We start from the raw sequence: 15,511 nt of genomic DNA, 5'->3' as shown, positions 1-15,511 counted from the left end.
TGAACTATTTCCCAGTGAGAGGCAAAATCCTATCCCAGATTCACTTTTCATTGCAGAATTTACATAGAAATAGACCTGTATTGTCACCTGTTCCCATTTCAGTCGCTTACCATTTACAGTTTTCTTTCTGGAAAGCACCGGGACACAAAATACACAAGAAATCTATTTATTTTTGCCACTGGGCTGCTTTTTTGAGCCAGACAATTTAAAATATTGGAGTTAAAATGTTCCCTGTGTTTATTCAAACAAAAACTGATCAAGGGGGAGCAAAGTTAAGAACCCTTCTTCTGACACCACACACATGAATTTGTTTTGGAAGGTTTTAATATCCCAAGATACATTGGAATTTGGTTTTTGGTAGTAAAATGTTCCAAAATCCATTTGTGTAAGGTCCCCCCCAGTGTTGTATGAGAGCAACTGCAGATGCAACAAATGCAAATAGCTTATTAGAATTCAAACTTTTCCTTATGACTCACCCTCAGAGCAAGGAAGTGGTAAGGAGAACGAGGTGAGTGGTCCTTCCAAAGATTAAGATTATACTGAAACCACATGCAATCTGCTGAGTTATTTTAGTATTTATCAGCAGAAACCCTTGTACAATAAAGCAGGAAGCTTCTCTCACAAAAGTATTCACTTGAAAAGTGATGAGAGTTCAATGAACACTAAACTCAGCATGTCCAATGGATTTTTTGTCAGTGCAAGGATTTCTGCTTCCACAATGGAACTTTCCCCCCATCTCTTTCCCCTGCCTGTTCCCTGCACCCTCCCCAAATCAGCTCCGGAGACTTGGGGAAACCCATGGAACAGATTTTGGGGGTGCATGAGGAGAGAGGGAGCTCCATTGCACAAGTAGAAATCCTTGCACTGATGGAATGATTTCCTTTGTGCTAATTTGGATACAACTCACTGTTAATAAAAAATACCATATTAAATTTCCTTTGTAGGAAAGCCTCTGTAAAAGCTGTGCCCTTAACATGGTGTCAGGGCTGCAGTTATACCCTTCTAGTTATCAAACAAAATCCTGAAGCTTGCCATGCCGCCTACATCTATTTCTGTGTCGCTGAATCCCATGCAAAGATGGAAACTGCAATCTAAACATAGAGGAGGTATTCAACAAAACCTGTTTGTGTCAAAAAGGTGATTGAAAGGATTGAGTGGTTCTTTACATTCCAAGCTTCAATATGCCTTTATTTGTTAAAATAACAAAATAATGATGTATGCAGTGTGTGTGAAAATTATCTCTGTTTATGCCTACCCAAGAACAGTTCTGGTATGTAGAACTTTAAAATAACAGTAATTTATTAAGCAGTAACTTTGTGGCTCAAGACCCCAATATCTTCTGGAACATCTCTGCTGATATGAACCTACCCAGACCCTTACATCTTCCTCTGAGGCCCTTCTCCAGGTCCCCCCTCTAAGGCTCAGAAGGTGATGACAAAGGAGAGGGCCTTTTCAGTTGTGGCTCCCCATCTGCGAAATATGCTCCCTAGTAAGGTATGCCTGGCGCCTTCATTGTCATCTTTTCAGTGCTAGGTAAATATGTACCTTTTGTTCCAGGCATTTGATAAATCGAGACGATGTTTGTTTTAATATGCTGCCAAACCCTCCTGCGGCTGCATGGGGGTGCTATTGCTATTGTTGTGTTGTTATTTATTCTTATATTTTTATAGTGTGTTTTATTTTTGTTTTAACATTGTGTAAGTTGCTTGGGGGCCTTTAAGTATAAAGTTAATAATAATAATAATAATAATTTTATTATTTTAATAATAAAATAAAATAAAAAAACAACTCCAACTCTCAAACTACATGTGTGACTGTAAAGGCTAGAACCTGTATCATGAGAGGGAAAGAACAAAAGCCAACCAGCCAAACCAACACCGCCTTTTTATTAACTCCACTGCCAACAACAAGCAGGTATCTTTCTGTTTCTCTGTCTGCCTCTACTGAACAGCCCTTTAACCTTCTGACCCAAGTGCTCCCAATAGAGTCATATGGCATGGGGTAAATAACAAGGCCTCGGACCAATTTTTCCCCTAAAGTATGCTTTTATGTAAGGATTTAGTAAGACAATAAATTAAATAGCTTTGGAGAAAATGATTTTACAAAAAACTAATTTTATAGTTTGAAATAAATACATCAAGCAATACCTGTGCTAGAATGCTCTCTAACCAAGTCAATATTTATGAATTTGCATCCCTCAGTTCAGCTTCTGGGTCCCTTTGTGATCTCAGAAGGTCCCTGGCTTCTTTCTGCTGCAGTGCCCTACTGTGCCCTTTAACATTTTCCAGAGTCCCAGCTCTCTTAAAGTGTTTCAGTCCTATCTCACTCTTGAAGCTCTTCAGCTCTAGTTCTCCAAATTTCTAACTCCACAGTCTTGATTACCCTATTTCCTAAGTCAACTTATATACAATATTTTCACTCCCGGTTCCAGCTGTTTAGCCAATTTTCTGTTTTCCCTTAAATGTCAGGTTCCTAGGGTGAACCTTTGACTCTCCTGTGCAAAACATTCCTATGTAAAAAAAAGCCTATGTAAAAAAAAACCCTGGCCAAAATGTGCCCTTCTGCTTTTAACCTTCCTGTGAACTTTTCAGCCATCTCTGTATGAGGGCTTTTAAAGCAAAAAATAACCATTTTCCACCAAAAACCCAACACAAAATGGCTGTAAGACCTATTCCTTCACAAACTGCTATAGAAAGTTTTTTTAAAAACCCTGCCTATTACTATCTAAAATAAGGGTGGCCAACGTGGTGACCTCCAGATTTTATTGAACTACGACTCCTATGGTTCCTGACCATTGCCTATACTGAGAGTATACTGAGAGATGGAGTCCATCAGCATCTGGAGGACATCATTGTCCTGTCCAAACTGAACTCGGACACGAATTGAGAGGTGTGTTTTTGTTTAGTAGTTTTAATAGAGAGCTTCAGTTCAGAGCGCTTCATGAATCAGCTTACAGTTTACACAGGATTCAGCATCGTTACTAGGATTAACAAGGCACAACTACACTGCACTAAGACGTTGTTGCAGCAACGAGACATGTCTTCTTACCGACCTTACATAAGAATGGGCAGGCACCGTATTTGCATGGACCAAGTGTCACTGTGGACAGTGTGTGCGCAGATGAGTGCTCCTCCTCAGAGGGACAGTGAGGGCTTATTGAGATTGCCGGTGCCACAGCCTATGAGACCAAGGCGCAGGAGGCTGAATTGCCTCAGCGAGGTCCTTCCCAACAGGAGGAGAGGAGCTGTGTGGTGGTGACACTGGAGCAAGCGAACGAAGGGGGTGAAAGGTAGGCAGAGAATCATCTTCCTGATTGGGTTGGGCTTCCCCGTTGGTAACTGTATCTGTAGGGGTGGAGCCGTCACTGGCTACAATGCAGGAACTCTCAGACTCCAGCGCGCCTATAGACACATCACTGGTGCTTTCTTCCCATTCAAAGTCTGACTCTTCCTAATTCTCTCCATCCCATACCCTATTCACGGGGCTCATGACAATCATGTTCCCTACCCTGACCTAATATATAGGTTATTAAATTATGACAGTTGCTGTTCCAAATACAAATATTCCCATATGAAACAAAGGTTGATCAATCCAAACAGTAGTGCTTTTTAACATTTGTTTGGGACAGCCATCCACATCTCTTGGTTTGCTAATAATTTCATGAAGTAAGAGGAACAAAAGGAATCCAGTCCTCTCAAATTTCAAAGTATCTGTCATTACAGAGCAACAGAAAAGTTAGTAAGCTAAGAAGTGAGAAGTTGCACTTAGAAGAAAATGTAACAGTATTAGTTGAACAATATACTCCAGGAATCAAATAAAAGCTAAGACTGAAAGTAAAGATTTATAAAATGGTTCCATTGATCATGAAGGAAGATTAATAATAAGTAATTCTGAACACCATATCATGAATCATAGCATTATATAGCATTAAAGAAGCACTCCCTGTAGTTCTTGAATGAACTGTTGTACTATAATTGATTACAGGCAACAAAAGGAAATTACCTGTAAATGTGTTTGCTGCCTTAAAGCCCAAGCCATTAAATAGATATTTGCTTTGTTTCAATAATTATGATACTCTTAGGAATCTGTAGAATTTGGTTTTCTATGACAGTTTTAAAATAAAAATATTTTTTCAAGAAAGGAAAGCAGTTCTTTTTTTAAAAAAAGGAAACATGTTATGTGGGGGGAGGAAATTATGGGACTGCCAAGAAAAATAATCATTTCACTAAGTTTAACAACTTTCTCAAGTACTATTTACATTTGGAACACAAATGGCAGATTGGATTCAGTAATCTTTCTATAAAAGCAGCAATGCTACAAAATTAGCTAATAACCTAATGGCATGAGCCTTTCTCCAAGTATGTGGCTAGAGAAGCAGAGGGAATCTTCTCCCTCCTGCCACTTCTGAGCTCTGCACTCCTTTGTCTACAGCAAAGCAGCATGTCGCCAGTGACAGAACCATATGCAGAAACACAGCTCTGCCCAAATTCTGCTGATGTAGAAAGACCACCTATAGACACATTCGTAAACCCAAACACATGTGTATTTATATACAGATTGATCCATATCCATGGGCATTTCCATATCCATGCTCTACAGGTGCCTCGGAACTACTTGTTTGCTCAAACGACATTTTAAGAATGATTATTATATCGGATATCACTAGAAGCTAAAATAATGAAACTGAGGTTGTCATACTTTGGACACATAATGAGAAGACATGATTCATTAGAAAAGGTAATAATGCTGGGGGAAACAGAAAAGAGTAGAAAAAGAGGAAGGCCAAACAAGAGATGGATTGATTCCATAAAGGAAGCCACAGACCTGAACAGGGTGGTTCATGACAGATGCTCTTGGAGGTCGCTGATTCATAGGGTCGCCATAAGTCACAGTCGACTTGGAGGCACATAACAACAAATTATATCGGATAGGCTTATTAAAGCTGGTATTTGTTTAAAAACTACAATGATCTAACAAAAACTTCATCCATAAACAAATGAAGCACTATACATCCTTGAGGGAATAAAATACAAATGCCCCTGGGTCAGTATAAAGTAAATGCTATCAATTAGCAATATAGAATGTGCTATGCATGTTATAATGTACGTATCACAATCAAATATGCATAGCTTTCTGAAGCAATGGGGACTTATACAATCCTGATTGAATGTCTGCTACTGCATTGACAGAATGCCGCTTCTGTGTCCTTAATGATTTTGCACAGGTACGATTGACCATACCACACTCCCCTATATAGAATTCCTATAAGTAACCATGGCTGCAGCATGCCAGCTCAGCATTTGTAAGTGTCAGTACAAATATCTCAATCAAAACTATGCTTCTGGGGACTTTTCATATGAGTGCATTATATCTCTGGCCCCATCGCTTATCACCATGCTAGTCTAATATACCTTGCAAGCCTGAAGAGAATGCATTGTTTTTCTCAGCCCTACAGTCTGCCTTGGCTATTGCTGGTGCTAAGTAGATGTCAGTACAGCTATCAGTGGTGACAAGTGGGCAGGAAAAGAAAGGTAGAAAGAACCAGTAAATCATTATGGAGTTCTGGGAACATAACTCATCCATGCTGCTCACTGAGTACGGTACCCTCAATAACCTGCATATGTTTGGGTTAGTATGATACAATGATTATTCTAACCACTTTGACTTTCTGAGATGCATCATTCAGTAATTGCAATCTCTGTAGCCTGCTGTCATCATGGTATATGTTAGAGGGAACCCAAATTAAAATCCCTGCTCAGCCAAGAAGCTCACTGGGATAGCCTACGGCAACTCACTGTCGCTCAGACTTACCTATGGCAAAAGGCTGTTAAGAAAAGAAAATGCTGGCTAATCCCATGCAGACTGCCTTGAGCTCCTTGGAACAAGAGCAGAATCGGCAGCGAAATTTGGGCGGGGGGGACACAAAAGAAGCAAAATATATTTCTAGGTGGGCAAAATATACTAGGGGGCGCAAGCTCGTTGTTTGGGGGGCGCTTGCTCCCCCGGCTACGCCCCTGAAAATAAAATTAACATGGGTCAAGTTTTGTTTTGTTGCTTTTTACTCTACACCTGTGTGCCTGCGTGTCCTGCCAAGAGAGCACAGAGACAATAGTGACGGCTTCAGAGGTGCCCGTTATGTTTTCAACCACTCTTCCTCATGCCCACTTGGTCACGTTCAGCTCCGCGGCCACAATGCGTTCCTCTGTACCTCCTCGGCTCTAGAGAGGGGCAGCGCTTGGTGCCACCTTCCCAAGCATGTCCTACGCCTGCGCACGGAGACTGAGACAGACACAAGCACACGCGCCCCCGCGCGCGCACCGCCCCCCCCCCCATGACTTGCTCAGCACAACTTCTTCCCACAAAGTGAAGAGAAGAGAGCCTGGGTGGAGCCCCAGTCGGGGCGGACGCGAGAGCTCTGGTCTGCACCTCTAGGCTCGCCACCACTGACCTTGGGGCGCTTCCCTGGTGCCGACCGCTTAGCAATGCGGGTCCGAAACAATGCACTGGGCACGTGCAACGGCCTTCTCCCCTTAACTTCTTCCCTCCGCGGCTCACGAGTCACAAAACGCACCTCTCTCCGCGCCAGTCCCTGAGTCCTGCTGCCTCCCGCAGCTCCCGCCTGGGGCTACCGCGCGCGCGGCGCCCTCCGCTCCACTTACCCCGCTTGCTTTCTTTTCCCCTTCTCCTCACACTTTCCTGCCCAGGGGCTGGGATGGGGACGGTCGAGTTTCCTTCTCAGTCAGCTCAGCCAAGCCTCGGCTCCGACTCGCGGCGGTGCTGTCGTGCCTCCAGACGCTCGTTTGTTCCGAAGCCCGGCTCTGCGCCACACACACCGGGCAGCTGGGAGGGGCGGGGAGAGAAAGCGGGAGGGGGGTGAGAGGGAGGCGTGGTGCCTCTCTGACCTGCCGCCTCCCTCAGCAAACTGGCGAAGCAAATTGTCTGGCGTTACGGTGAGAGTGGAGGCGACGGCCGCGGCTGGTGCTGCTTTTCCTTACTCTCTTTCGGGGCTGAATGAAAGAATGAAGCCGTTTCAGCCAGTCACCGGCAGCGTCGATTGCCACGAGCCAAGACAGCCCAACCCAAAGCTGCGGGCTGGTACTTTCCGAGCCCGCTGCAGCTGCTCTCGAGTCCCCAAAGGGCAGGGAATGAGCATCCGCAAGGCCCCAGCCCAGGCTAAAAATAAAGAAGTTTGATTAAAGTTCCTTGGCGCTTTCCAGAGCATGGGTCGCAGCAGCTGCCAAACCTAAATGTGGAACCCTTGCGACAGCACCGCGAAGAAAACTAGTTACTCTGGGGCTAGGCTAGCTAGCCCCTTTATCCAGAGCCTTCCATGTCCCCAGAGAACACTGTGGAAATGCAGGCTCTTAGAAAGCAAAGAAAGCACACGTTTCCCCATATGGAAATGTGCTGCTCAGAGCCACAGCCTATCAAGAGTTTCTGGTGCCACATACCTCTTTCAAACGTGTGCAAGATATTAGCTACATGCTGTGTAACATAAAATGCTGCTGCCCTTCCTTTCAGCCACTTCCATACATCAGCACTAGTTACAATGTCAAAATTTTGTAATGGGTTTTATTATCTTTGCCTAAGGACAACTGCTTCACCTGTCACATGGGAAAGTACTTTCTGGGTAGGATTTGGCATGCAACCCATGCCTGGGCCATCGCATGCCACAATTATGCACTCATACAGATGTTGCTGAATGGCCACACACCAAAATTCACGTAAGTGCTGTTGTCACACTCAGCGATCTAAATGCAGGGTGGAAGCACATTTTTATGCAGAAATGCTTGTTCAGTGCATTAGCCAGTTGTGCAGGAAATGGTATCAGGTAGAATATGTACATCATATCCAACACTTAAGTTGTGCAACACTTACACTGTGCAGTAATGGGTCTCGCCCTGGAAGGAACAGATAAAGTAAGACTATTTATTTAACCAAATATATCACAAACTTCATCCTGTGGATTTGGGATGGTAATGATACGGGGGGTTGGGGGGGAAACTTTATTACCCGCCCTTCATTCCAAAGTCCCAGGACAGATTGCAACAGTTTAAAATACACCCTTAAAAAGCATTAAGAACAACTTAAAATCACAACATCACAAAAAATAGGGTGAATCCTAAAAGTTTACATCTCAGGCCAGGTTAATTATCTTACTCAGCCTATCCCTATTGGACCACCAAAAGACAGTTTGAATTGAAATGTCGTGCACTACTTTTGGAATATCTGTGTCTTGGGCAAATCTCCATGGCAAGAGAAATCTTAAAATGAGTGGTAGCTTCTGATAAGCTTATTAAAGAAAAATAATGTCCATGAAGATTGCCTTTAACTCGCACTGCTGAGTAATCTTATTCAGGACAAAAATATATATTTCAAAACAAATGTGGGAGTACCTATGCTGTGTTTGCCTTGCAATTCTAATGCAGGGCAGAGGGCATTTGGAGGCACAAATTAGCAAGGGAGGATTCTTGACCATTTCCTCCCACTGATTTTTCCCTACAAATGCCCCCTAGCCATTTTTAACTTAACCTTTTCACTCCCCATTTCAAGAATAGAAATATGTTTGAGTTGGGGGAAACAACCTGATTGGCATTTGCAGGGGAGAACTGACAGGCTTGGATAGGATCAAACACACCCTGCCTACCAAATCTTCCCTACAAATGCCCTTTGCCCATTGATGTGGCCTCAGATAGCAGAGGATGGAGAAAAATACATTGGCTAGGATAACATTTAAACCCTTCCATACTCTACTTCTGCAATTAATGGTAATGATTTTTTTGAACTGAGAGTGTGACACACACAATCACCTCTCATTTAGGAATAAAGCAATGAAGACTACTTCACACATGGTGATTTTCCTGCAGAGATATTTCACCTATGCAGGGAGAAGTATAGATCATGAAGTATCATGAACTGCCAAATGTCTATACAACTGGCAAAAAGTATGTGTGGTAGAAAATACATGATGCTATGCATGTTTTTTCCTACATGGAAGTTACATCCATGTAAACAAAACACTGAGAAGAAACGAAGTGGGCATAATGAAAGGGGATTGTGTTAGTTTATAATTCCTTCTCTCCTGCTATTTGAATCTGCATCTGAACAGATGCCATGCAGCTTCCAAAGACGGTTCATACTAGACAACTAAAAATCCCATATGATCTCAATATTCTATCCAATTTGGTCAACACCCCTCATCATGGCAGTTTTTAAAAATCTGTTTATGCATTCAATCCTATGTGGATAAGAGTAACATCTCACACAGCTGATTCTTATTCAGTGCTGTTTTAATGCTCTTTTTCCATATTCCACCGTCACATATTATCATGTGATAATTCAGGCTGTTTATGTGAACACAGCTATTAGATAAGAAATTTCGATCACGATACAAACTTATCAAAATATGTGCTTATTTCCCCCCCTCCATTTCTGATGGTCAGTCTTTGAGTGCCATTGTTTAGCTTATGTAGCCAAGATGGCACCACCTGAGCACAAGAAAGGGGAATCAGCAGGCTTGAGAAAACCCCAAGATTTGCAGGAGTGTAAAATATCCTTAGAAAAAAAGCCTTAAAGTGGAGGGACCCTAAAAAAGGAATCTTAATGAGTGGACACTGAACATTCTGTGGCTGGGAAATGGAAAACTGGGGGCAGAGGGAATAGAAGGGGTGAAATGGGGTGGCTTGAATCTTGAAAAGCACACACTGGCATATTGTTGCAGGTCCCATTTTTCGTTTATTAACAACCATCTCAACATCTTATATTAATTAGCCCAAGGTATATATTAATAACTGCTGTAAACCACATCCACTATTTTTAATATAACTTATTAAGGCATTTGTTTACCTATTTTAACTGTGAAAGGGAAAATTTAAAATTCCTGTTGCTTTCTTGTGTGCCATTTATTTTCTTTACTGGCTATTATTATTATTATTGTCTTTATTTATACCCCACCATTTTCCCAAAACTGGAACTCATGGCTGCTTCCAGATAAAAATACATATAATTAAAAACATACAAAATCTACATTAAAATAAGACTAAACTATTTCCAATATTAAAACCATACACACATATAGCTAAAAGAGTTCAAACTAGCTTAAAAATAATATAATAGACATTAGCAATGCAGCACCCTTCATGCCCTATCCTTAGCCTTCAATTCCAAAGGCTTGTTGGAATAGGAAGGTCTTTGCTTGTCGGTGGAAGGACTGCAAGGAGGGGGTCATTCTTACCTCCCTAGGAAGGGAATTCCAAAGCCTAGGGGCAGCCACCGAGAAGGCCCTCTCACGCGTCCCCACTAGTCGTACTTGAGAAGATGTGGGTATTGCGAGAAGGGTCTCTCCTGAGGATCTCAGGGCCCCGGCAGGCTCATACAGGGAGATACGGTATGATAAATAGCCTGGACCTAAGCCGTATAGGGCTTTATAGGTCATCACCAGCACTTTGAATTGTGTCTGGAAACAGACTGGCAACCAGTGGAGCTTGTTTAACAGGGGGGTAGTATGGTCCCTGTAACCAGCCCCAGTTAGCATCCTGGCTGCAGCACATTGCACCAATTGAAGTTTCCGAACAGTCTTCAGAGGCAGCCCCACGTAGAGCGCATTACAGTAATCTAAATGGGATGTAACTAAGGCATGTGTCACCGTGGGCAGATCAGACGGCTCAAGGAACGGGTGCAGTTGGCGCACTAATCTTAACTGTGCAAAAGCACTCCTGGCCACTGCAGAAACCTGGGACTCCAAATTTAACGCTGAGTCCAGGAACACACCCAAACTGCGAACCTGTGTCTTCAGGGGGAGTGTAACCCCATCCAGCACAGGCTGTATCCCTATTCCCTGATTCACCTTACGACTGACCAGGAGCACCTCTGTCTTGTCTGGATTAAGCTTCAATTTGTTCACCCACATCCAGTCCACCACTGACGCCAGACACTGGTTTAAAACCGAGACAGCTTCCTTGGCATTAGGCGGAAAGGAGAAATAGAGTTGGGTGTCATCAACATACTGATGGCACTGAATCCCGAACCCATGGACAACCTCTCCCAGGGGTTTAATGTAGATGTTAAATAGCATAGGGGACAAAACTGAGTCCTGAGGGACCCCACAGGCCAACAGCCAAGGAGTCCAACAGGAATCCCCCAGCACCACTTTCTGGGTTCGTCCCTCCAGGAAGGAATGGAGCCACTGCAAAACAGTGCCCCCAAGTCCCATCCCATCAAGGCGGCCCAGAAGAATACCATGGTCGATGGTATCAAAAGCCGCTGAGAGGTCCAGCAGAATCAACAGGGACACTCTAGTCTCCGTCTCATTCGTTTCATCACCGCCAGCTCCTTGGTAAACCAAGGGGCTGTTTTGGCTCCATTTCATGAGAGGGGATGCTCAGGGGTGATCGTGTCCACCGCCCTGGCCATTTCCCCATTCCAGAGGTCAACCAGAGCTTCAACAGTTAATGGGCCAGTGGGGAAGGACTAGGACTCAGGAGAAGACTACTCTGGGGTCTTGAGATAAGGGATCTCACCCTGAAATTTGAGACATGTGTATAACCCCCCTACATCTCAGATATGTTGGGGCTGGCACTGCTGGGAATTACAAAGAATACTTGTTGCCTGTTGCAGATCCTTCTAAATTTGCATGCCATAAACTTTGTTGCTGATTTCAGTTCCAAAGAACTGCAGTGCCTCTCTTTTGCAGTGCCTCTCTTTTGCAGGGGTGCAGGTGGAAAAAAATAAATTTTGAAATATGGCAGTGTCTTGATTTTTGATATTTTGTACATGCTGTGACTTATTACTTCTTATTTTCCTTGTTTGTTTGTGACACCATTTTCTCTTCCTTCGAAGATTTGATATTGCTGGCTTCCTTAATGGTCTTTTTTTAAAAAAGCATCTTGTTGCTTCAGATTCTGCAACAAGAAGCCATAAAACCTGCTCTTCTTGATGAAGATGAAGGTTAACACTTGGGCAGAGCTTGGAAGATTACTTTTAAAAAGTAATAAATTACAGTTACAATTACTTGACCAAAACAGTAGTAATTACTGTTACAATTGCAATTGCTCTGAAAGTAACTGAATACTTTACTTTTTCTCAAAAGTAATCACTACAGTTACATTTCAGTTACTTTAAAAAAAAACGCCCACAAGGTGCTGGCCTTGGCTGCTGCACATCTAAGTAGCCTAAAACAATATTAAAAATAAACACACACACAGGGGGTAGTAGAATAATTTTTTTATCCATAAGATTAACAGAATGGCACAACAGAATCTCACTGATACCCCAACGCTTGAAATCAAATTTTATACTTGAAATGCTGCTTTTATAATACATTCTCACGATGCTGCTCACTCAGAACTCAACAAAACCACATATTAGTTGCTAATTAAGATTGTACATCCGGTCAGCTTGAATGATGACTCACAAGTCCCCCCCCCCTTTTTCCCCCATAGTAAATTGTGGCATACTTCACCTGTTTGGGCAATTTGTCCTAGAAGCTTATAGGCGGCAAATGAACTTTGGAGCCTTTGCCTTGTAAAATAATCTAATGTGGTCTGATGACAGCAGGCCTTGTTCTTCCAAGAAAGACTTCAGGGTTCTGTGGTACATGATGGGTCCTGCCACTGAGAAGGGTTTTTGAACTAGATGTCTCTTTCAAGCCCCCATATCCCCCATTACTACACTTCTATTAATCACTTCCTCTTTAACCCAATCAGTTACTACTAATGACTGTGCACTTTTCCTGTAAGTTAAAATCACCTCATGGCTCATGCCTTTTCCATGGCAAGTAGGAGGGGCAGGGGGTGGGAGAAGGAGAGTAGCACTATTTGCTAAAAGCAGCTAGGGAGAAGCAGGAGCAAACTTAAGGAAAGCGGAGGGGGGCAGGGAGAGAGAGGAGATGCACATCAAACCTTTGAATGAGGAGAAACAAAACAGAGAGAAAGAAAGATGGGGAGAAAAGAAAAGGGGAAAGAGAAGGCCAAGTGAAGAGCTGAGGCAGAAAGAGAGAAAACTTTAGGGCAATTGTACTTAGGAAATATTTAAAAAGGAACGCCTCTGAGTATTATAGAGTGTCTGCACCTCACTTGAGGTCAGCTACACATATTACATAGCAAAAGCATATGTCCTCCTCCGCTCTACATACTGTGGGAAGATATGATTTGAAAGACGGAGCGAGACGGAGCGAGCAGCTGGGTCATGCCCGCGGCTCGCAGCTCGCGGAAAGTTTGTTGGCTCGTTTATTTGGTTGGGAGGCTGGATGGGTGCAGTGGCTGGAAGGGTTCTCGCCGCCGCTGCTGTTATTGCTGCTATTGTTGTCATCTCGAGACAGCTGGCTTTGTAAAGGAAAGAGACCTCGTTGGCCTCACCGACCCTTTGTTATCATTGTGGCATATGAAAGGAGAGCATTGCCGCCCAGGGAAGACGGATCTGCTGCTGCTGCTGCTGCTGCTGCTGTTGGATTATCGCCTTTCCCTGTGGGATTCTTGCTGTGTACGACTATCTTGCAGGACTGGGCCCAGTTGGCAGAGACTGATCTCTACCATCTGTCCCTCCTGAGGGATATATAAATCGATTGGAGGGACATATAGATTTGGAACATCTAGTGCCGCAAGAAGAGGAGAATATCATCGCACAGGGAAGGAGAGTCCTATGGCTGTTACAGCTGCTGTTGGATTACCATCTTCACCCCATCTTTTTTGAGGGGGTTGTTTTAAGAACAGGGGTCTGCCTAAGTGGTAGAAGCCTACACTGGGGCATGTGTCAATCAAAGTGGAGTGATGAGAGAAGGGTGGAAGGCCAGTGTATATCGAGGCTGGGCAGCAGATGCTGGAGGAGAGCTAGAGGCAGGTCATGTCAGGTGAGAGGAACTAGGGAGAGATGTAGAATATCTGTCCGTTGTTCCAGACCTGCCCGGAGCCAACAGATAGCTGGTGGATGCCTGACTCCAGACTCTGGCCTTCGAGTACTGCTGTGCAATGCCAGGTCTGTTGTTCAAAAAACATCACTCATCCATGATATGATATTGGATGAGGGCGCAGACCTGGCATGTATTAAGGAAACCTGGCTGGATGTGGCTGCTGCTCCTATTCTAGCGGCCATGTGCCCGGCTGGGTTCTCGTATGCACAGCAGCCGAGGGTCGGTAGTCGGGGAGGAGGAGTGGCGGTTATTTACCGAGGGTCCTTGCTTCTCACCAGACCTCCTCTCTGTGAGACCAAGGTGGTTGATTGCATGTACTGGAGGTTGGGCCCAAAGGGCAGTCTAGGGATTCTGCTCATGTACCGTCCACCCCGCTGCACGGCAGACTCCCTGGCCGAGGTGCTAGAGGTAGTCTCGGATGTGCAAGTGCAGTCCCCAAACCTTCTGGTGTTGGGGGACTTCAATGTACATTCGGAGACCAACCTCACCGGGGCACCTCGGGACTTCCTGGAAACCATGGCTTCCTGGGAGCTGTGCCTTATTTTAACGGGGCCCACCCATGTAGCAGGTCATGCACTGGACCTGGTGTTTGTCTCGGGAGAGGAGGGGAGTGATCTGAAAATTGCGGGTACTTCCATCACCCCCTTGTCATGGTCAGATCACTATCTGGTGAGAATAGATGTCTCGATGCCACGAACCCTCCGTGGGGGTGGAGGACCTATTAAGATGGTCCATCCCAGACGTCTGATGGATCCTGATGGATTCCTGAATGTGCTTGGGGATTCATTGGAGCATGCACACGGCCACTCGGCTGAGGCCCTAGTGGAGGAGTGGAATACCGCGATCGCTGGGGCATTAGACCGGGTGGGTCCAAAACGCCCTCTCCCCCGGAATAGAGCTCAGACGGCACCGTGGTTCACCCTACGGTTGCGAGTCCTGAAGCAGGAGGTGAGATGGCTAGAGCACCGGTGGTGGAAATCTCGCTCTGAAGATGACCGAACACATGTTAGAGCGGCTGCAACAGCCTATCATGTGGCAATAAGGGCAACAAAGAAAGATTTTTTTGCTGCCTCTATTGCATCTGCAGAGTGCTGTCCCAGGAGACTGTTCCAAGTGGTCCGAAGCCTGGTCGGTCCAGTTGCTCCGGAACCAATGGAACATGATAAGGTCTCCTGTGACGAGTTTGCTAAGCACTTTGCGGAGAAAATTGATCGTATTAAGAGTGCTATACTATACACTGTGGACACAGTGAGTGAGCCAGAGGTGACCAATGGGGCTCCGGTGTTGTGGGATCGGTTCCAGCTTCTTCCATCCGATGAAGTGGACAAGATGCTTTCAACCTTAAAGCCAACCACCTGCTTACTCGATCCCTGCCCATCATGGCTCATTATGAGCTGCAAAGATAGACTGGGTGAGAGGATCAAGATGGTGGTAAATACATCACTTCAAGAGGGAGTAATGCCATCAGCACTCAAGGAGGCAATAATAAAACCAATCTTAAAAAAGCCCTCCTTGGATCCTCAAGATCTGAACAACTTTCGCCCAGTCTCAAATTTACCATTCATAGGCAAGGCGGTTGAACGGGTGGTGTCAAAACAGTTGCAG

At 44.5% G+C, this 15,511-nt stretch overlaps 1 protein-coding gene across 2 annotated transcripts in view; it reads right to left on the bottom strand.

Annotated features, from left to right (window-relative positions):
* The window catches only part of CHST15 (carbohydrate sulfotransferase 15), a 122,654-nt gene extending 115,513 nt beyond the window's left edge, over positions 1-7,141 (bottom strand). Inside the window, exon 1 of one of the 2 annotated variants that reach the window (XM_061635730.1) lies at positions 6,660-7,141. The gene's annotated coding sequence lies outside the window, so the exon portion shown is untranslated. Of the gene's footprint in view, positions 1-6,448; positions 6,635-6,659 lie in introns of those variants that run through there. The other variant, XM_061635731.1, reaches the window with a different exon arrangement.
* Positions 7,142-15,511: the final 8,370 nt, after the last annotated feature.

This window comes from Rhineura floridana, chromosome 7 (genome assembly GCF_030035675.1).
Source record: "Rhineura floridana isolate rRhiFlo1 chromosome 7, rRhiFlo1.hap2, whole genome shotgun sequence".
Taxonomy (NCBI): domain Eukaryota; kingdom Metazoa; phylum Chordata; class Lepidosauria; order Squamata; family Rhineuridae; genus Rhineura; species Rhineura floridana.
Note: the sequence above shows the minus strand (reverse complement) of the source record. Positions and strands in the feature narration are given on the sequence as shown.